The sequence below is a fragment of the Mustela nigripes genome, chromosome 12 (genome assembly GCF_022355385.1).
Source record: "Mustela nigripes isolate SB6536 chromosome 12, MUSNIG.SB6536, whole genome shotgun sequence".
Taxonomy (NCBI): domain Eukaryota; kingdom Metazoa; phylum Chordata; class Mammalia; order Carnivora; family Mustelidae; genus Mustela; species Mustela nigripes.
In genome coordinates this window covers 86,094,028-86,117,584 of record NC_081568.1, presented here as the reverse complement: position 1 = coordinate 86,117,584, position 23,557 = coordinate 86,094,028, and the positions used below count along the sequence as shown (strand labels likewise).

The 23,557-nt window shown below is 39.7% G+C and overlaps 1 protein-coding gene across 2 annotated transcripts in view; it reads right to left on the bottom strand.

The window, feature by feature from the left end:
- The window catches only part of GPBP1 (GC-rich promoter binding protein 1), a 76,070-nt gene extending 57,011 nt beyond the window's left edge, over window positions 1–19,059 (bottom strand). The window contains exons 1-2 of one of the 2 annotated variants that reach the window (XM_059417903.1): window positions 18,924–19,059; window positions 16,713–17,677 (exon numbers count right to left, since the gene is read on the bottom strand). The gene's annotated coding sequence lies outside the window, so the exon portion shown is untranslated. The remainder of the gene's footprint in view (window positions 1–16,712; window positions 17,678–18,923) is intronic. The other variant, XM_059417904.1, reaches the window with a different exon arrangement.
- Window positions 19,060–23,557: the final 4,498 nt, after the last annotated feature.

Genomic DNA, 23,557 nt, shown 5'->3' with positions numbered 1-23,557 from the left:
CATTCTAGGGGAGTTAATAATTGTTAAAAAGAAAAAGAAAAAAGGTGAACCCTCAAATCCATTATCAGGGAAGTTGAGGGATAAGCAAATTATTTACCTGAAGTATTTACCAAGAGAAAAATATCAAAGTTACAAGGGTTCAAAAGAGGTAAACGGATACACTTAAAAAAAGAACAAAAGATATACTGGGGTCAGCTTAAACATGTTCTCTGAAAAGGGGCAGATTCACCAGAGATAAGTAATTTACCCCTAAGCTACACAGCCAGTAATGCCAAGACCTGGACAGAAAGAACTCTAGATCCTTCTGCCTCAAGTCACGTTCTTCTGTTCACTATCAGTATCTCTCATATGCTCGCACACAAATTACTGAACTCCCCTCACTCTCCTGCTCTGCCCTACTCCCACCTCCAAACCCCATCACCGCCCCAAATATATTTCAGAAAGTAACCAAAGTAACTTTTCTTCAAGTTTCATTTTACTTTATAAACTTAGGAAGATTCTCCTTCCCATAAAGAAACATTTCTAATATATCTGTTTGCTGAATGACAGAATTCATCAACAAACATTTATGGAGCAGCTACTCTAAGCCAGCACTTTAATTCTCCTCCACAAGAATGTATACCATTATGAAGGAACAGAAGGAGGAAGAAAATGAAAAAAATAGAACAATTAGCTCATTTTTCCTGGTACCAGAAGTGGCAATTACAGGTTTTTTTTAAAAAAAAAAAAAAAAAGCCATAATTAATGGTAAGGATCATCCTCAAACTACTAAAATGTGAAATACGGCAGACTAAATTATGATAATATCAAATTAATTCCATAATTGGTTACAGTATGCTGAAACTCATTAGACTTATTTACAAAGAGCAGGAAAAATCCTGAATTTGAGGACTGAAAGGAACAGAAAATCACTAACAAAAGTTAATTGTAAGAAAGAGAAAATGTGGGAAAAAATTTTATTATCACAGAAGGGAGAAGGAAGGCCTTTCTAAGTCGACACACAAAACAAATGATAAAAATACACTTATATCGCAATTGTAAGCACGAACACAAAAAGCATTCTACATGACAAAATTCACAACCAAGGTCAAAGAAAACAGCATGAGGGAAATGCTTATCACAAACAGCACATACAAAGGATTGACTTCCCTTCATACATCAAATGTTCCTACATATCAAGAGAACAAAACACTTTAAAAAATCATATAAAGAGTTGACAGAAAAGGGTCTTACATATGAATATTTTCATTCTAATTCAAAAGAAAAAGGCAAAATGCCCAAGAAAAAAGTCTGATACCACATTAATGCTAAACTGTTAAGTTGGTATACCTCTATGGAGAGCAATTCAACATAGCTCTCAAAATTACACTCAGAAATTCCACTTAGAAGAATGTACCCCAGGGAGGTCTAGGTGGCTCAGTCAGTTAAGCGCCTGACTTTGGCTCAAGTCGTGATCCCAGGGTCCTGGAATAGAATCCCACATCCGGCTCCTCCCCCACTCAGAGGGAGCCTGCTTCTCTCTCTGCTTGTGCTGGCGCCTCTCTCGCTCTTTCTCTCTCTCAAAAATAAGCAAATAAAATCTCTTAAAAACAAAAAAGAAAATGTACCCCACATTTACAAGGATATTAGTATTGTTTCGAACAGTCCAAAAAAAAAAAAAAAAGAAAGAAAGAAAAAAAAAAGCACAGCGAAAGAGATCTGGTTAATTAGACAGTAAACCACCAATATAAAAAGAATAGGGAAGCTTTACATATACAAATATGGAACAACCTTCCAACATATGTCCTTAAGTAAAAAAACTATAGAGCAAGGTGGACCTCATGTTACTACTTATATTAAAAAGAATAAAATGTGCTTATATACATATAAAGTCTCTCCAGAAAAATACATAAACTTAAGAATGATTTCTTCAGCTACGAACTACAGCTGGGAAATAGGCATGAGGGGGGGGGACTATTTTCTAAAAACCCTTGTACTTCTTGTAATTTGCACTGGGTACATTTATTCAAAGTAATTTTAAATACTCTTTACTCTGACTCAACTTTATCATTTCTTGAATCCTCTAACATTACCAATCTTTTTCTGAAGTAAGACTAAAAGGCAGCAAACAAGCTTCAACAAATCAATTTAGAAAATGTGCCTAACATTATGAACTAGTCATTTCAGAAACAGTTCAGAGACAGGATCCTTGATTTGAAATGAAAAATTTGGAAATTCAAGTACCTTATCTTTTTTATTATGAAGACAAAAGCCTAAAATATATACTGAATACATAAACATGCATACACAAACACACACATGCTATTAACTAGGCAATTTGTTTAGGGCTTTGGCATAATCTCTTCAAAAAAACAAAACAAAATAGTACACCAGGTTTTTACAGAGGGGCACCTGGGTGGTTCAGTTGGTTAAGTGTTTGACTTTGGTTCAGGTCATGCTCTCTCAGGTCTTGGGATCAAGCCCTGCATCAGGCCCCCAACTCAGTGGGGGAGTCTGCCTTCTCCCTCTCACTCTGCCCCACCCACCTCTCATGCGCATACACACACGTGTGCTCTCTCTCAAATTTTTTAAATATCTTTTAAAAAAAAAGTTTTTTATACAGATGTGAAACACATTTTAAAGTTCCCAATGTCAGAGTGTTAAGTGAAGCTCTTAACCACAGAACACATACACAATTACTATAAACTAACAGAGAATATGTTAGGGTAGATACCTTACCTTATACAACATTTTAGCCTTAATAACAGCTATTTAGGTAATTCTCTATATTCTGAGTCTAATTTTTAGTTTCACATGTTAGGCACTGACCTGACCTACAGCTATAACAAAACTTACACGAAATACACATCTTAATCTCTCAAACACAGAAGAAACACATTCTCCCAAACACAGTTTGAGCTACCACTGCAATCATAACTTGCTTTCTACTAACCTAAGCCAACTCTGTTAGCAAAAGACTCTGCCCTCTTATCAAACTGTCCTTGAAGGTCCTAATTTAAAGGACTAAGTTGAAAACGTTTTCACTCACATTTTCCCATTTCCACAATGTCCCTATAAGAACTCATTTTAATGGAAGAGACAAAAGGGTAATTCATATGAAAAGTCTGAAAACTACCAGTTGACTTAGAGGGAAAAACAAAGGCAACTAAATTACATATGGAAAGTCCTTAAGACATCTCACTATGCATTTTTTTTTTAAGATTTTATTCATTTATCTGACAAAGACCACAAGCAGGCAGAGAGGCAGGCAAAGAGAGAGGCAGGCTGAGCAGAGAGCCCTATGCAGGGCTCGATCCCAGGATCCTGAGATCATGACCTGAGCTGAAGGCAGAGGCTTTAACCCACTGAGCCACCCAGGCGCCCCTAAGATTTTTTTTTTTTTTTTTTAAATAATCTCCACATCCAACATGGGGCTCAATCTCACAACCCTAAAATCAACAGTCAACACTCCCTACTGACTGAGCCAGCCAGGCACCCCTAGGGAAATTTTTTTTTCCCAGATTTTATTTATGTATTTGACAAAGAGAGACACAGCAAAGAGAAGAAACACAAGCAGGGGCAGTGGGAGAGGGAGAAGCAGGCTTTCTGCTGAGCAGGCTGCCAGATTTGGGGCTCCAACCCAGAACTCTGGGATCATGACCCCAGCAGAGCTGAAGGCAGATGCCTAATGACGCCCCTCTAGGGAACATTTTTAAAGGCAAGGTCATAATGAATAAGCCCTTATCAGTCCCTTCAGGATACTTACAGCAAATCCAAAACCAGTCTTTATAATCTAGCAACCAGACTAGAAGCTCCTACAACAAATTATTTAAGTCTAGGCAGATAAAACAGCTTCTAAATAATATGACAACGAATCAACTAGGCTATAAATAATCCCCTAACAAATTTCTCCTAGTCCCCAAACACTTAAACTGCAGTTCTATAATAAAAATACTAACTGCACATACTCAATTCTGGGGGAAAAATAAGTCAACCTAAATTATCTAAGATGTTAATTCTTTTACTCTGCAAGTAAGTGTGCTAAGGATATAACAAATAAATAAGACAAGGTCCCCTGCCCTCAGAAGAGTATGTGATAAGTATGAGTGAAAGTAAGCCAGATAGAAACTGTGCACTGAAAGAAAGAAATAGGATAATCCGTTAAGAGAAACCAAAGGGTATAGGAAGAAGGGTTGCCCACTTTACACAGAATGGTTAGAGAGTCACCTAGAATCTAACACATAAACTAAAACTAAGCCAACAAAGGCAAAGAATAAGCAAGCATAAAGGCCCTAAGACAAGAAGGAAAATGGCCAGTGTGTTGAAGGAAGAGGGCCCTAAAAGGCAAATGGCTTAAGAAGAAATGGAGGGAACAAATAATTCTTACAGGGTAGAGTCTGCATATTATTCTCAGGTCCAGTGGGAACACCCTGCTCTGTGAATAATAAACTACAGGGGTGCAAGAATGGCAGAGAAACAAAGTTATAAGGCTACAGCAATAGAGAAGATGGTGGTGGCTTAAGCAAGTACAATGACAGTGGAATAAAAAATCAAATAGAGGGCGCCTGGGTGGCTCAGTGGGTTAAGCCGCTGCCTTCGGCTCAGGTCATGATCTCAGGGTCCTGGGATCAAGTCCCGCATCAGGCTCTCGGCTCAGCAGGGAGTCTGCTTCCTCCTCTCTCTCTGCCTGCCTCTCTGCCTACTTGTGATCTCTCTCTGTCAAATAAATAAATAAAATCTTTAGAAAAAAAATAAAAAAAAATAAAATAGATTTGCTTAATGTTTAGACAAGAGGAAAAGTAGAAATCAAAAGTGATTTCCAAGTTTTTCAGCTTAAACAAATGAACTGTGTTGCCATTTACTGAACAAGGAAAGAATGGAGACAGTATGGAGCTAAAAGACTCAAAAAGTGCACTTTGGGATATATTAAATTTGTTGTTTTTTTTTTTTTTTAAAGATTTTATTTATTTATTTGACAGAGAGAGATCACAAGCAGGTAGAGAGGCACGCAGAGAGAGAGGAGGAAGCAGGCTCCCTACTGAGCAGAGAGCCCGATGCGGGGCTCGATCCCAGGACCCTGAGATCATGACCTGAGCCGAAGGCAGCGGCTTAACCACTGAGCCACCCAGGCGCCCCGGGATATATTAAATTTGTAAAATGAGGCCAAGAAGGCTGTTAAGTTACAAGAGTAGAATATGGGAAAGAGATGTGGACTGCAGATTTAAATTTGAGATCATTTGCATATAATAAACTATGGTACCGTTTCCCAGGCTACATAAATATTACCTCAGAAAAATGTAATGCATTGTTTTCATCAATTTTAAACATATTATAAAATGCAATCTAAACATATCTGATTTGGGGTGCCTTGGTGGCTCAGTTGGTTAAGCATTTATCTGCCTTCGGCTCAGGTCATGATCCCAGGGTCCTGGGATTGAGAGCACCACGTCCTCACATTCTCTGCTTCTCCTTCTGTCTTTCCCATCCCCCTTCACACACACACACACACACAATCTCTCTCTCTCTCCAATAAATAAAATCTTTTTAAGAATAATATATAAAACTGATTTGTTTAGTTCTATCCTTTCAATTTACATTTATCTATGCTCTCACTCCAGTCTTATTCCTCCTGGCTGATCATAACGGCCCTCAACCACTACTATCTATGGAGGGCAGAGGTAACAATACTGCGAAATAAAGTCTGTATCATTTTACAATTTCAAAGCATTCAGCACTTGTTATTTTAACTTGAGTCTACTGATAACCTTGTGAAGCAAGAAAAGAACCAGTTTTATTAGGGCAGGAAATAAGAGTCTTATAAAGGCTGCCCTGGCCATCATCAAATAGCTATTATTTACTAGAAGGGATGAAACCACAATTCAAATTTAAAGGCTCAGCAGAAATGAAACAGCAGGCATACAGTAGGCATAAAAACATCCACTAAGGCAATGAACATCTTCTCTAGCAGACTAACACTCAAGAAATCCCAGAACCTCTGGTGATTCAAAGTTTTAAAGGTCAATTAAGTTGATAGTCTGCATCCTCCTTTCTCTCCTCCAACACAGAAATACTGTCATTTATTTCAAAGTATGTTCAAGTATAAATTAGATACTACCTAACACCTCAAGCCACACAGACTGCCCTATCAATTCAAGATGGCATTATTTTGCAACAGGTCTTACTTCACAGGCCCATAAAAACAATTTCTTTCAGTCCACATTTCCTATAAAATATTTTTTTTTAAAACGAAAGAGGTCATCAGGATTTTAAAATAAAGCAGAAAAAGTCAAATGCTAGCATCCATATTTATCAACTACAGACTTAAAATATACAGCAATGACAGTAAGTACACCAATAGTTTCACACATACAGGCAACTGATTTTCAACAGACGTTATTTTGAAGTGACTGAAGGGGTAACAAAGCTTTCTCAACAATAACTGGGACAACGGGACATTGTCTATGTATTAAAAAAAGAAAGAAAGAAAGAAAGAAAAAGAAAAAGAAAACCTCAAACCTTTGCTCACACCACACACCCAAAAAAAAAAAAAAAAAAAAAAAATCATCATTCAAATCACATCACAGACCCAAAAGTATAAGCTAAACTACAAAATTTCTATTGGAAAGGTGGAGAAAATTCTGTGACCTTGAGTCAAGGAAAGATTTTTTTAGGACACACACAAAAAAACAATTTTACTTCAAACTGTAAAACACCTATTCTTCAAAACACACTCTTAAGAAAATGATGGTGGGGGGCCTGGGTATCTGAGTCAGTTAAGCGGCCTTCTGCTCAGAGCTTGATTCCAGAGTATTCCCATCAAATCAAGTCCAGATTCTGGCTTCCTGCTCAGCACGGGGTCTTGCTGCTCTCTCTCCCTCTGCCCTTCCCCCATGCTACTGCAAGCTCTCTCTTAAATAAAATCTTAAGACTTAAGAAAGAAAATGATAGCAAAACACAAACTAAGAGAAATTATGTGCAAAACACGTATCTCATATACAAGTATCCAAAATACATAAATAATTATTACAATTCAACAAGACGATCTCCTCTTTTTTTTTAAGACTTTATTTATTTATTTGACAGACAGAGATCACAAGTAGGCAGAGAGGCAGAGAGAGAGAGAGAGAGAGAGAGAGAGAAGCAGGCTCCCTGCTGAGCAGAGCGCCCGATGCAGGGCTCAATCCCAGGACCCTGGGATCATGACCTGAGCCAAAGGCAGAGGCTTTAACCCACTGAGCCACCCAGGCCCCCCAATCTCCTCGTTTTTAAATGGGCAAAAGATCTGGACACCACCAAAACACATCATTAGGGAAATAAACTAAAACCACAAGGCAGGGGCGCCTCGGTGGCTCAGTGGGTTTAAGCCTCTGCCTTCGGCTCAGGTCATGATCCCAGGGTCCTGAGATCCAGCCCCGCAACATCCGGCTCTCTGCTCAGCAGGGAGCCCACTTCCCCCCTCCTCTCTGCCTACTTGTGCTCTGTCAAATAAATAAATAAAATCTTTTAAAAAACAAAACAAAACAAAAATACCCACAATGCAAATTCAAACCATATACTCACTCCACAGATAAAACTGAAAGACATCAAATACTGGCAAGAATGCAGAACTATGTAACATATACTGCTGTGCAAATGCAAATGGTTTAGCACTCTGTTAACAGACACTGCAAGTTTTTAGCAGTCAAATACACAAAATTCATATGACCCTGCAATCACGTTGTTGGGTAATTTTCCCAAGAGAAAGGAAAACCTTTCTCCTCACCAAATCCAATATGCAAATGTTCACACAAACTCTATTCACAATAGTCAAACACTGGAAACAATCCAAATGTCTAGCAACCAGAGAATGGATAAACATTTATTGTGTATCCACACAAGAGAATACCACTTAGCCATTAAAAATATGGATTATAATACATGCAATAACATGCATGAAAGAAGTCAGAAACAAAAGTATACAGTGTTTGGTCTCTCTATATGAAATTCTGGAAAACAATTCGCAACACAAAAGACAAGAAAAACAAAAGTGGTTTCTACAGAATAGGGGTGAGGGAAGAGGACAGTCTGTAAAGAACAACAGGGTAACTTTCTGGGTGATGTAAACGTTCCACATTCTCAGGTGGTGGGATTACACAACTGATATGTCTTTTAAAAACCTTCAAACTACACTTAGAGTGAATTTACTGTATGTAAATTATACCTCAATATACCTAGTTTAAAAATGGGTTTGCATTCCATTAAAAAATGAATATGCACACATTCTTTCATAGAAACCAACTACTAAAATGTTAATTTTTTTTTTAAAGATCTTCTTTGACAGAGATCACAGGTATGCGGAGAGGAAGGCAGAGAGAGGGAGAGGGAAGCAGGATCCCCACCGAGCAGAGAGCCCAATACCTTCAATCCGTGGTAGAGAAAAACTGGTAATTACTTTTCTTTTGATCATTTCTACAAGTACCAAATATGGTCACTACATAATATGATAGCTTTAATGTTGGCTAACTGCCCATTCAACTGAAATGGCAGTTAGTATTAGAAAGATAAATGAAACATACTCTAACCAATATACTATTAATCCACCTGACAGACTTTTCTTCCTAAAAGGACAGAAATACTTAGGAACACCAGTCACTTGTTTCTTTTAAGAAGGCCAAACAGAGAGTTGGAAATCTGTGAGAATGTTTTGGAAATATTAGTATTCTAGAACTGTCACATCTGTGCTACTACATATTAAAATTCATTATTGTAACCATCGTATCTTTTTCACTTTAGAAGCATATTAATATGATCTTATGTGCATAAAATTTTTATGTCAGGTTAATAAAGGGGACTTTTAAAAGTACTTGTTATAAAAGTTCTATGGATCTGACTGGATTCTCTATCACTGTCTACAGAACTATGCTGACTAATACAAGCCTAATAGCTAGTAGCCACATGCTATTGTTTAAATTTGCATTAAAATTTAACTTAAAATTCACTTCCTCATCTGCACTAGCCACATTTCAAATAAGGACTTAAGTCTAGCAATTACCATACTGAACAATGAAAACATAGAATGCTTCCCTCATTTCACAAAGTTCAATTGGACAGTGCTATACCAGAGTTAAGATCTACTTAGAACATTACAAAAATTAATTGTAAAAAAAGAATACAGATAACAAAATTCAAATCCCAACTCTGTCACTTACTGATGACCTTAGGTAAATTAATTAATCTCCAAGTTCCTTAAAATCACTAAATGGAAATAGCACTTATTTCACATAGCAATTGGGAAAAGCAATTCCTAATCTAAAATACTGTGAAAATTAGTTATTAAATGATCCAAAAAGAAGATATTCCTGAATGGGAATAAACCCATATTAACAATGTATTATTTTGGGGCACCTGGGTGGCTCACTCAGTGGGTTAGGCCGCTGCCTTCGGCTCAGGTCATGATCCCAGAGTCCTGGGATCGAGTCCCGCATTGGGCTCTCTGCTCAGCAGGGAGCCTGCTTCCCCCTCTCTCTCTACCTGTGATCTCTGTCAGATAAACAAATAAAATCTTAAAAAAAAATAAAAAGTATTATTTGAAAAGTCACAACTGTATCTCACTAAGGAAAAGAAAAATTTAGTAGCTAGCTAAGAATAAGTTACCTTCTCAGTCCTGAAACAGAGTATGCTTTCTCTACACTTTCCTAATAAAAACTTTAACTACAAGCCATCATAGTTGGAAGTCTATGCTTTAGATATACAGAATATGTAGGTTCCGAAATACCACTTACTGACTGTGTGACCTTGGTGACTTAAATCTCTGTGTTTTCCTCTTCTCATTCGTAAAATAAGAACAGTAAGACATTCCCACCCACACAAACTATCAGGATTAAAGTAGTTAATTCAGGGGCACCTGGGTGGCTCAGTGGGTTAAAGCCTCTGCCTTCAGCTCAGTCATGATTCCAGGGTCCTGAGATCCAGCCCCTCATCGTGCTCTCTGCTCAGCAAGGAGTCTGCTTTCTTCCCCCTGCCCCTCACTTGTGCTCTCTGTCAAATAGATAAAATCTTACAAAAAAATAGTAGTTAATTCACTTAAAGGGCTTAAACAGCCAGCTTAAACAGCCAATGTGGAAAACGTTGATAAATAACAGTTACCAAAAATCAAGTCATCGTGACAGGTGCTGATTTCCAGAATATATCAAGAACTCCTGAAACTCAAATTTATTAACAGCTCAAGACCTTAAATACACCTTTCTTCAAAGAGAAAAACTGGCCAATAAATAAGACATCAATAATCATTAGAGAAACGCAAATCAAACCCACAATGAGATACTACTTCATAACCACTAGGTTATGAGAACATCGAGAACAACAAATGTCAAAAAGAATACGGAGAAAATGGAACCCATGTGCCCTGCTGGTAGGAATAAAAAACAGTGCAGCCTTGATAGAAAACAGTATGGTGGTTCCTCAAGGAATTAAAAATAGACTTACCATATGAACCAGCAATTCCACTTCTGGTATATACCCAAAAGAACTAAAAGCAGGAATTTAAAAAAAAAAAAGGCAGGAATCCAAACAAGTATTTGTACACCCATGTTCACAGCAGCATTAGTCATCAATTCAGAAAGGTAGATATAACCAAAATGTCAGTTTTACAGATAAATGGATAAACAAAATGTGATACATACATACCATGGATTATTCTTTTGTCTTAAGAAGGAAGGAAACTGATTCTACCACATACTACAACATGGATGAACCTCGAAGACACTATGCAAGCTGAAATAAACCAGTTACAAAACTAATATGGCACAATTCCACTTATACTAAGTACCTAAATCAGAAATTCATAAAAATACAAAGTAGAATAGTGATTGCCAGGGGCGAGGGAGGCCGGATATGTAAAGTTAATGGTTAATGGGTAAACAGAGTTTCAATTTGGGAAGATGAAAAGTTCTGGAACTGAAAGGTAGTCATGAATGCACAACAATGTGAATGTACTCAACACCACTTAAATATACACTCAAAAATCGCTAAGATGGTCAATTTTATGGGTTTTCTCCCGCCATGATAAATTTCCCCCATTACAATGATTGGAAGATTAGTACCAAGTGGAAACAAACCTTATCTCCAAAGCTCAGACTGTGACTATAAATGTACAAAGATTTAAATCTGAATGTATATAAATTTAGAATATGCTTTCTTCTCTAAAGTTGTAACAGCCCAACCTACTAACTGTAGAGTGAAGACTGGCTAATTCTTTTTTTTTTTTTTAAGCTTTTATTTATTTATTTGACAGAGAGACATCACAAGTAGGCAGAGAGGCAGGCAGAGAGAGAGGAGGAAGCAGGCTCCCTGCCGAGCAGAGAGCCTGATGCGAGCAGAGAGCCTGATGTGGGACTCAATCCCAGGACCCTGAGATCATGACCTGAGCCGAAGGCAGCAGCTTAACCCACTGAGCCACCCAGGTGCCCAAGACTGGCTAATTCTAATTATGCGGACAACTACTGGTTGGAAAGATTTCCTACTGTGGTTTTTTGTGAACATGTCCACAAATTCTTTTGAGAAAAGATGAAACCTAACTACACTCCCCTGGTTTCGGGCTAGACTTAATGACTTGCTTGGAACAAAAAGAATGTGGCAGAAATTACTTCTGGAACAGGTCGTAACAGATATACTGGCTTCTACCTATCTCTGAGATCACTTGCTCTAGGAACTGCAGCTGCCACATTTTAAAGAAACTCAAAGAGGGGCGCCTGGCTGGCTCAGTGAATGCAACTCTTGATCTTGGGGATTTGTGTTTGAGCCCCAAGATGAGCATACAGATTACTAAAACAAACAAACAAACAAACAAACAAAAAAACCCAAAGATTTGAAAGGAGATCCACCACGGGTAAGGAACGTTGTCCTCCATACAGCCAGCATCAACTGCTTCCAGGCCAATGAGTAGTACACTATCTTGGAAAAAGACCCTCCAGCCCCAATCAAGCCTTCAAATATCAGTAGGTCTGATAACCATATCAGAGACTTTAGAAGACCTAGAGGGAGCCAAAACCACTCCCATAAACTGCTGCCAAATTTCTGACCCACAGATATCACACGAGATGATACTACTTTTTTTAAACTCACTGAGAGTATTTATACTCATTGAAAAGCAAACTAATTTCTTTAGTATGCATTTGTAAAGACAATTTTTCAGTTTAAGAATTTTTTTTAAAGATTTTATTTTATTTATTTGCCAGAGAGAGAGAGAGGGAGAAAGAGGGCGCACGCAAGCGAGCACAGGCAGACAGAGTGGCAGCAGAGGCAGAGGGAGAAGCAGGCTCCCAGCCGAACAAGGACGCTGGGATCATGACCTGAGCCCAAGGCAGCTGCTTAACCAACTGAGCCACCCAGGCGTCTCTCAGTTTAAGAATTTTTTAAGAAGGCTCCATGTGGAGCCCAACACAGGGCCTTGAACTCAACACCCTAAGATCAAGACCTGAGCCAAGGACTGCCTGAGTGGCTCATTCAGCTAAGCATCAGACTCTTCATTTTGGCTCAGATTGTAATCTCAGGAGAGCCTGAGCTGGAGCCCAGCAAGGAGCCTGCTTTAAAGTCTCTTCAAGGAGTGCCTGGGTGGCTCAGTGGGTTAAAGCCTCTGCCTTTGGCTCAGGTCATGATCCCAGCGTCCTGAGATCCATCCGCTCTCTGCTCAGCGGGGAGCCTGCTTCCCACCCCCCTTCTGCTTGCCTCTCTGCCTACTTGTCATCTCTGTCAAATAAATTTTTTAAATCTTTAAAAAATATATAAATAAATAAATTAAATAAAGTCTCTCTCTCTCCCTTTGGGACACCTGAGTGGCTCAGTTGGTTAACAATTGCCTTCGGCTCAAGTCAAGATCCCAGGGTCCTGGTATCTGGCACCGCAGCTGGCTCCCTACTCAGCAGAGAGCCTGCTTCTCCCTCTCCCTCTTCCACTCCATGCTTGTGTGCTCTGGCTCTCGCTCTCTCACTCTCTGTCAAATAAATAAAATCTTTTAAAAGAAAAAAAAGTGTCTTTCTGCCCCCCTCGCCTCTTCTCACTGTCTCGCTCCCGCCTTAAAAAACAACAACAACAAAAAAAAAAAAAAACCTGGGGCGCCTGGGTGGCTCAGTGGATTAAGCCACTGCCTTCGGCTCAGGTCATGATCTCAGGGTCCTGGGATCAAGCCCCGCATCCGGCTCTCTGATCAGTGGAGAGCCTGCTTCCTCCTCTCTCTTTCTGCCTGCCTCTCGGCCTACTTGTGATCTCTGTCAAATAAATAAATAAAATCTTTAAAAAAAAAAAAAACAAAACCCTGACGTGTGATCAAGAGTCGGACACTTTTACAGACTGAGCAGTCCAGGCATCCCTCGGTTTAAGAAATTCTTAAAGTCTATTTGCAAGTTCTGAGTTTCAAAGGAAACATGGCATATTTAACCATCTGAAAACTTGTTCTTGCTAAAAATAAGTACGGAAAAAAACCTTTAAAAAAGGTTTCAAAAAATATAATCGTAAACTGAATTAAAGGGCACAAAATTAAACACCAAAACATCATACACACCAAGCTCTGAACTGAAAGATGACTCAAGAACAAGAAAATGAGTGGGATACCTTGTATAAAAAGATGCAAAAACTAGCAATTACTTGAAAGGATATAAAGCAAAAGCCTGTAACTATATTCTTGTGGGTGTGGTAGCTAACAAAAAAGGGGAAAAGCAAGCAGGTAAAACTGAAAAACATCCAACCACAAAAGGTTTATCAATAATTCTAGCATTTTGTTTCTCATGAAGCTCCTGTGCCAAGTAATGGACCTGCTCCCCAGAAAAGTATATAAGCACCCCCAAAATGATGGATTTTGGAGAATTTTCAAACCAGTCTCCCACACCCACCTATGCAGCCCAAGAAAACTGACGTCAGGAAACCCTGACATATAAAACATTTAAAAAGGGGGGAAAGGGGACAGAGAATACATTTCTTTCCAACTCTCTCTCCCTAAATACGCTAAATCCACCAACCTAAGTAAGCGCTGCTTAAGTATTGAAACCCAAGAGCTATACTTTAGATAGATTTCTCTGGCCACGTGAGAGACTACACAGAAAAAAAAAAGAGAATGGCGCTAAAAGGCAAAGAGATGAGTTAGTTCGGTACTTTCCTGATCTAGGACCAAGCTAGGATAATAAATGAAACTGGAAGTGGGGAAGGACAGGGCATGAATGGAAGAAACAACTTCAGACTATAACAAATACTGACCTGACATGTATATATCAGAATCTCAAAATACTGGAAATCAAAATAAAACATTACACCTATATTACACTTCACAATTAACCAAAAGCCTTCATATAAATTATTTCCATCAGCTTTCTGGAAAACCCAAGACCAAAGAGATTAGGTAAATACACAAGGTCATACAGGCCCCTTTCTAGATCTTCCAAACACTAAACCCAAAGTCTCCCTTCGGACTCCCAGCCATTTCCCTTTTTCTACATTGCTACCCTTACCTGGATCTAAACTGTTATCTAAAAATTTTTATCAAAAATTATATAGACAAAAGGTGGTTATGTCAAAGACAATCTGGCCTGGGTTTCAGCTATATCCTCACTTGCTAACTTTACTCTCAGACTAAAAGTTCCCATACTTATTCCCTCTGTAACTCTCTAAATTTCGTTTTTCTTTCTTCTTCTGTTCACTCCTGTTATTGCCTTACTATTCCTCCCTTCCTCCATTCTCAAATGTCAGGAACTTTAAGCACAAAAATCTATGGACTCTTGTCAGAGAAAAAGTAAAAGCTAACAAGCACTCAGCTTCATACCTGTGCAAAGAGGATTTAGCTTAACTTCAAGTTCCATTAGTAATCAATATGAACCAATAAGAAGCAGTATATAGAAGAAAAAACAAAAATATCAGAGATAACACCCAAATAGGAGTTAACGAAGTACAATTCACAAGAAAGCAATATAGCACAGTAATTAAAAATATGGAGCCCTCCAGTCAAGAGTTGGAGATTTGGTCAAGACTTCTACCTAAACTTGGTCCTAACCAAATTACTTTCTCCCAGATTCAATCTCCCAAAATCTTAATTCTCTCACCTGCACAACCGTAACTATAATAGCACTTTCTTCACAGAATTATTCTAAGAGCTAAAGTATACTATGTAAAGTTCACAGTAAAATACATGACACAATTATCTTAAATGTTAATTACCATAATTATTATGTTTAGACCTACAGTCTAGGCACAGGAGATTTAAAAAAAAAAGAGTAGGGTAGATATGAGGAAAAAAGGTGCAGGAGAGGTTGGGGAGAAACAGCCCAGTAATTGTTCCAATTACTATTGCTATCTATTTTGATGCCAAGAATATAGGATTTATCAAAACATTCAAGTAAGTAAATCTGTCCATGAACAATTGCTATAAGCAAAGTTCACTGTTAGACAATTCAAAGATTAACGTTAATTCTTAAAAACCCTGTCTCTGGAATTATCTTGATCCTGGTATCATGGCTCTGGGTAACATCAGCAGGAAATTAATTAATTTAAAGGAAAATAATCATAAATAACGTTCTTTTCTATGAAAAAAGACCATTTATTTCCACTTCAACTTTTTTACCACATTTAAGAGGCAAATTCCTAGACAAGTAACCTGAAGCCATTAAATTCAGAAACGCAAATAATAGTGTCTCTGAAGCGAAAAGGTGGAGAACGGTCTCGCCTTTTTTTTATATAAATCAAGGTGGACGCTCGATGGGAAGTACTACACACAGCTCTGACAGACAAAACACAAATAACCCAGTCTATTTTAACAGAGGGAATTACTTAATTCTAATCTCAATTTTAGATAGAAAATAAACACAGAATACCTACAATCTTCTGCTCTAAGTGAGATAATAGGATTCAATAGCATAGAAAAAAAGTTGTTTTGGAATAAAAAGAGCAACTGACAAGTTATAAAGCCATCTTTGTAAAATGTTCAAAATTATAACTGTTTATCCAATAAAGATAATTAAGTGAAATAAACTAATTTTAGCTACACTGATATATCACTAACAGTGTCTAAAAAATAAATTTTACTGTTTTTTTTAGTAACAAACATTCGTATGCCTAGGAATCACTGAAAAACTATATAACAACTAAGGGTACCTAAAAACACTACTATTCAATACTGAAAATTTTAAGTATTATTAAAACATAATCCTTGCTTTTCAAAGGATCTACTACAGAAATACTTCCAACTTTTTAAAAAAGTTTTGTTTATAAACTTGATCAGCGTAACATTCCAAAAAGAAAATATATCAAGTTATTTAAAAGAATTATGAATTATTATGAAAATCAGGCTTAAAAACCAAGTCATACATTATAATTTAAACTACCAAACTAAACAGCAACTCTGAACTCATTTTTTAGAAAGCAGCCTCAACTCATATTTAAAAAGTAAACTAACTAACAAGACACATGAAATATTTGTTTTTTCCTAACCTTTTTACCAATCTATGAATCCATAAAAATTAAGATGAATACTCACAAGGATTTTCACTTCATAACCACAAAAAACGTAAAAAAAAGTACTGTGTGAACTGAAATATTCTTAAATTTTAACTCTTTCTGCATTTCAATTTACTTAATGGTAGTCTTCAGACTGTCCAGGAAATTGAAGCCAAACAGTATTATTCCAAGAAACTGAACGGCTTCCAAACAGAATAAACTTGACTCTCCTTACAGTTACAAATGAATGTATGATTTGCTCACCATATAATACTTACAAATTCCAACAGGACTGCACAGGAAGGTGTTGGGTTTTTCTCTGTAATCTTTATGTTTTCCAGTTTGTTTTTTTATTTTGTATCCTCTGAAATAATGTCCAAGTTCTTTGAAGATACTTAACCTATGACTATTTGACATAGAGTTACTTCAAGTCAGCTACCCATACTTCTGTTTTAAAGTTTTCATATGGCTATCTCCAGAATTAGCCAAGTTCCTTGGATTTAAGATTTTAAAGTCTTCTTTCTTATTCCATGTACTGGTCACTGTTGTACTTATCCACTCCAGATGAAATATCCAATTTATAAGCAAAAAAGCAAAAACAAAAAGAAAATTTCACATCTGAAGAGCATTCCTAAACATCAGCATATAGAGACACATAGCTATCTCAATACTACCATGCTGCTGGAAAACTGCAACATCTTAAATTTCCACGTAAATAAAAGATAAAACGGAAAAAACTCTGTATTCTTTCAATGTCTTCATTTAGAAAAGCTGTCCCATTGTGACACGAAAAGGGCTGAGGTCAAAAATTCCTAAAATTTTTAATAAAGGTAAAAATAAACTGCCAAGAAACTTCAGCAATATTTAAACAGTAATCTGAAACTGCCGAAACTATTCAGTACACAAATCAAACATATCTTACAGTTTTGGCTGAAAAACAACTAAAGGAGAGGGATGGGGGTAGGGGGAAGAGGCAAAAATACCACCAGCTGAAATAATTTAACCAGTTATAGAATCCGTTTGAACCAAAATACTGAAGAAAATGCCTGGGTCTCTTTAAGCAGCTTGTAGAATTGTTCAACTACTATAAATTCACTTCAGAGATGATTCTTGCCACTTTTAATAAACTTCTGGGGCAAAATTATCCAAAAACATTGTAATCCCAAAATGGCCACTTCAAATATCCGGGGCCTTTTACACAAAATCTAGAAGATGGATCTTCATATAGGAGTAATTCAATCACCTGTAAAAGTTATAAAAAAAAAAAAACTTAAATTACACACTGAATTTTAACTTTGAGCTTAAAAATTAACCCCCATCTTGAAGAGTCAACTTCTGGAGAGAAACTCACTTCTACGAAATTCTACTGGGGTCTGAAAAAAGGCTCAGCCCTGGCAAGCGCCCCAAAACAGCCTACTGGATGAAAAAAGACTTCAGAATAAAAGAGGAAAAAGGTGGGAGATGTTACGGAGAAGGAGTGATTTCAATAGGGAACGGGGTGCGCATATAATACGGGGGAATTACATAAACTTCCTACACTTTTCGCGTAAAAATTAACTATGAAACTGCCCCACAACCTTAAAAAAGATTTTCTCTATTTTCAGTTCACGGGGCCCAAAGAAAAGAACAGGCCGGTTTGGTGCCATGGAGCATCAGTAAATAGAACTTGGGGGAAAAAGGGGATATAAAGAGAAAGACGCTCTCTCCAAATTAGAAATGTCTAAATGAAAAGACGTATTTTCCCCACGAAGGGCAGAAAGTAGGGAGGTGAGAAATGGGGCAAGAACATTCCTTAAACTTGCCTGAGGGGGAGACTTCCCGGCTTCTAAGGGATAAAGGTGTCGGTCCCCATTTCCTTGAATTAAGAAAACAGGTTTCTCCCAACACCGAGGGGGTGGAAGGTACCAAAACGTGCTCGTAAATCCCATTTAGAGTGGTTCTCTCCAAAACCAGAATAGGTCCCTTCAGGCCCCACAGGACTCCGGAGTACATTGTAGCATTAGACTCAATACACAGCAAGGACCACGGACCCGGGAAAGGAAGAGCGGGCGCGCTACTGAAGAAACAAGCCAAGGCCACAACTCGGCCTCGACTCCCTCGGCCCTCTAAGAGGAGCAGTAGTACCAAAGGAGGCGGGCGTGTGCGAGAGGCCGGAGGAAGGAAGATCCAGCACGGAAAGCGTCGGATCCGTTCTCAGCCTCCGCCAAACATCCCCCAGCCACCAAGCCTAAGCCATCCACCCCCTCCCCACAACCGCCACCCCCACTCCACCGCGGCCGAGTAAATATCTAAAAGGGCCTCTCTCAGCGCCGTCCTTCCGTCTCTCTCCTTGCTCTCCGCCACCCACCCCCCCACACACACACCGCGTCCGCGGGCAGCCTCACACCTCGCGCCGCCAACGCCGCTCCCGACCCCTCAAACCCCAACACCGACAGGGGCACCCCCTTTTTCCCGCAGACTCCAGCGCGGAGCAGAGAGAACGGTGTTACCTTCTGCCACACCAGAGGTGCCCCTGGCCTGGGGGTGCCGCTGCGCTCGATCCCGGGAGGAGGTTTTCGGTACTTTGAATAATCCCCTTTTGCCGCTTTTCCCTCCCCCACAACCAGTCTCAGTCCCAAAATGGCGCCGACCCGATCCGCAATGTTCTGGGTCAAGTCTCGCGAGATCGTGGAAGGTGGCGAGGCGGGGAAGGAACTAGAGGGGTTGAGGAGAAGGGAGGGGAAAGGCGGGGCGAGGAGAAGGAGGAGGGAGAAAGGGTGTGGAAGAAGCGGTGCGAACGAACCTACTGGGCGGGGCAGCAGGAGGAGCGCCTCCACCAGAGAACCTTCTGGCCCAAGCAACCGCTCACGCCCCGGCCGAAAAAGCTCCGCCCTCTACGTCGGGCGGCTGGGGGGAAGGGAATAGGGCGTGGCTACGTCTAGGGGCGGAGCGTCGAGGAAGCCCCGGAGGTAGGGGCGCGTGGGGGGCGGTGGCTCCGTGCAGTGACGTCAGGAGCAGCTGGAGTCGGGGATTACCCCCTGCTGCTGACGTGAGGACGGTGAACAATCGGGAACGTTCGGTGGAAGGGGGAATTCCCCGCCGCTCCCTGAGGAGCCCCTCCTCCTACCCCTCCCCCGCCCGGGGCCGCCCAGGAGCCAGGGATAGTGGGGCCTCTGGGAGGGTGAGAGAGGAAGGCTGAGCCGGGAGGCAGCCGCGCCAGCCGGAGTAGCGCGCGCCGCGGCGTCTTCCCTGCCTGGACGCTCGGAGTCGCCGCGGCGCGCGCTACTCACTGGGTACCGCGCTCGGGGCCTGGGCGGAAGGGAGATCACATGCTCGCCAGTACACTTCCCTACACGGCGGGAGCGCTGGCGGGGCCGGCGCGCGGCGAACTGGGCGCCGAGAAGCATTCGATTCACATCGTATGCAAATACGAGCGTGTCGGAAGTAAATAATTCCACGCGAGGCGGGTAGCAGGGAGACTAACTCGCTGGCAACTAAGCCCGGATTCTCAAAGGGTAAAAATGGCTCCTAGATGTGATCGTGCCAATCGTCTTTCTTCCTGCTAAGTCTAAGTCTACAGGAGGTGGGAATTATTTCAACGGTGTCTCTGGCCCACGCACTCCACACAGTTTTGGTGATTTGTTTGTTTTTTTTTAATGGATTTCATGGTATGCACAGTTCTCTAATTGCGATCGTTTTTCGCTTTGTAACTAAAGGTTCACTTTGAAACCTGTGAAGTTGGCTTTCTAAGAGGAAGAGAAGTAACCACATGTGCGTAGGGGGAAATGGAAGGAGGCGTCTCAACGAGAGAAAATCCAGTAAATAAGAAGTCCGTGGCTCTCCGCACTCCCCCAAGCCACAAAGGCTTCATACCAGAAACTTTATGGTCCTTTTATAAGCATTATGGGGTTTGTAGTTTAATGGACTGGTTCTAAAAGCTCCCTGATAGAATGTTTGAATGTAAACTCAACAAAAATTATACCTCCCAACCTTTTTTTAGTTTAGTCTGCATCAAAGAGACATTTCTGGCAATTAATACCTCGCGGAGAGCAAAGAAAAGAGCATTAACACAAGCTGGATGCCTTGTCTGTGCTAGACATTTTGTCTTTATACCAACCGAGGAAGTGGGTGCTTTTTGTCGCATTTTGCAGACGAGGAAACTGGTTCAGGTTAAGTAATGTACGTAAGGTTGCGCGACAGAGAGGCTTGACTGTCCATCTCAAATGTGCTAGGGTCTTAGTCCACATTTATTCCACCACACCACAGTGCTTCAGTATAAATAATTTATGTGTTGGGACAGGACCTGCTTCTCCTCTATTTCTAAGCATGATGTGCGTTCAAGAAACAAAAAATTGGTAATATGCACGCAAATTGTGCCTTTCCAATTCCACAAGACAACTCAAAAAGTAACAAAATGGAGAAATAATTGTAACATTTACGACAAACTGCTTAATATTTAATTATACGTACTCAGTTACTACTCTTAATATCTAATAATGTTCGATTTACATAATAAATATATCAAGAGCTCTTACAAATCATGAAAGAAATATAACCATACTATGTCTTAGAAAGTCAGAGGACAAAAAAAAAGAAAGAAAGAAAAAAGAAGCTAGTCATGTGTATGTCAGAAATTATATGAAAAGATGTTATACCTCAATAGAAATTTTTTTTTAATGAAAATAAAACTAATGATGAGATACAACCTTTCCCATATTAGACTGGCAAAGATTTTAAAAGAACCTAGATGAGGGTAGAAGGAATAAGTGTTTGCATAACCATATCAAGACTCAAAATCCATGAAGCGTTTCTGGAAGATAGTTTGGCTTTCATTAAAATAAAAGTTTTTTAAGACACCCTTTGCCTGGGAGCCTGGGTGGCTCAGTCAGTTGGGCAGCTGCCTTTGGCTGGGGTCCTGGTCCCAGCATCCTGGACTCCAGTCCCGGATCCAGCTCCTTGCTCCACAGGGAGCCTGCTTCTCCCTCTGCCTCTGCCTGCCGCTCTTCCTGCCTGTTCTCTCTCTTTCTCTCTCTCTCTCTCTCTCTGACAAATAAAATATTTTAAAAAAAGATACCCTTTGCCTATCTATTCTACATCTTAGAATTAATTTTAATAAAATAGTGGAAAAGGTATCCAACAATTTTAAAGACATTCATTGATATATTGCTTATAACTGCCAAAAAGAATTAACAACCTGAATTCATATAAATGAAGAGACTGAGTAAATAAATTATGGTACAGCACATCCATATGTAAATACAAAGCCATTAAAAATGATGATGTATGGGGTGCTCAGGTGGCTCAGTCATTAAGTGTCTGCCTTTGGCTCAGGGCATGATCCCAGGGTTTTGGGATCAAGCCCCATATGGGGCTTCCTGCTCAGTGGAAAGCCTGCTTCTCCCTCTCCCACTCCCCCTGCTTGTGTTCCTTCTCTCGCTATGTATCTCTCTATTATATAAATAAAATCTTAAAAAAAAAAAATGACATAGGGCTACCTGAACTACTCAGTTAGTAGAGCATGTGACTGGATCTCAGGGCCACTAGCTCAAGCCCCATGTTGAAAGTAGAGATTATGTATAAATTAATAAATATCATGATGATGGGCACCTGGGTGGCTCAGTGGGTTGGGCCGCTGCCTTCAGCTCGGGTCGTGGTCTCGGGATGGAGTCCCGCATCGGGCTCTCTGCTCGGCAGGGAGCCTGCTTCCCTCTCTCTCTCTCTGCCTGCCTCTCTGCCTGCTTGTGGTCTCTGTCAAATAAGTGAATAAAATCTTTAAAAAATAAATAAATAAATATCATGATGTACTTACTGTTAAAAGAAAATTGTGGGAAGCCTGGGTGACTGAGTTGGTTGAGTGTTTGCCTTCAGCTCTGGTCGTGGTTTCAGGTTCCTGGAATGGAGTCCCTCATCAAGGTCCTTGCTCCTTGGGGAGCCTGCTTCTCCCTCTGTGGGTTTCTCCCCCTGCTTGTGCTCTCTATCTGACAGATAAATAAGATCTTAAAAAAAAAAAAAGCATATGAAATAAGTTTCACAGCATACCAATAAAAAATAAAACGTTATAAAAATACCTAATGTACTATTTTTGGTTAAATAAAGTATGAATCAAAGGACAAAGATCTAATTGAATAGTTAATGAAAATGTTAACCATGCTTATTTCTAGGTGCAGGATAATAGAGGATCTTTATTTTATTCTTTATACTTCGTAAGAGACTGTGTTACTTTACATTTTCTTTAAAGATTTTATTTATTTATTTGAGAGAGCATGAGTCGGGGAGAAGGAGCAGCAGACTCCCCACTGAGCAGGGAGCCCCAACACAGGATTCAATCCCAGGACCCTGGGATCATGAGCTGAGCCAAAGGCAGGTGCTTAACCCACTGAGCCACCCAGACACCCAAATTTGTTACTTTACTATCATTTTTAAAAAGCAAACAGGGGCACCTGGGTGGCTCAGTGGGTTAAGCCTCTGCCTTTGGCTCAGGTCATGATCAGGGTCCTGGGATCAAGCCCCACATCAAGCCCTACATTGAGCCCCCATCAAGCTCTGCTCAGCAGGGAGCCTGCTTCCCCCTCTCCCTCTGCCTGCCTCTCTGCCTACTTGTAATCTCTTTCTCTGTCAAATAAATAAATAAATAAATCTTTTTTTTTTTTTTTTATGAAATAAAATAAAAAGTAAATTGAACAGGGGATACCTGGGTGGCTCAGTTGTCTAGCATCTGCCTTCAGCGCTCAGGTCATGATCCCAGGGTTCTGGGATAGAGTCCCGCATGGGGCTCCTTGCTCTCTCCATTGCTGAGCAGAGAGCCTGCTTCTCCCTCTGCCTGCCACTTCCCCTGTGCTGCTTTCTTTGCTTGTGATTGCTGGCTCTTTCTCTGACAAATAAATAAATTAAATATGTTTTAAAATAATAAAAACATATAAAATAAAAAGCAAACTGAACAATTAAATATAAGAACCTATCTGCAACCAGCATGCTTTCTATAATTTGATTCATATAGTGAAAACTGAAGAAAGGATTTATCACATAATTATTTTAATTTATTAATGAACATAACATTATAGTAGTTTAAGAGAACATCTCTTTAGCCAAGCTCTATGCAAGAAATTTTTAATTAAATAAGTAAATTAGGGGCACCTAGATGGCT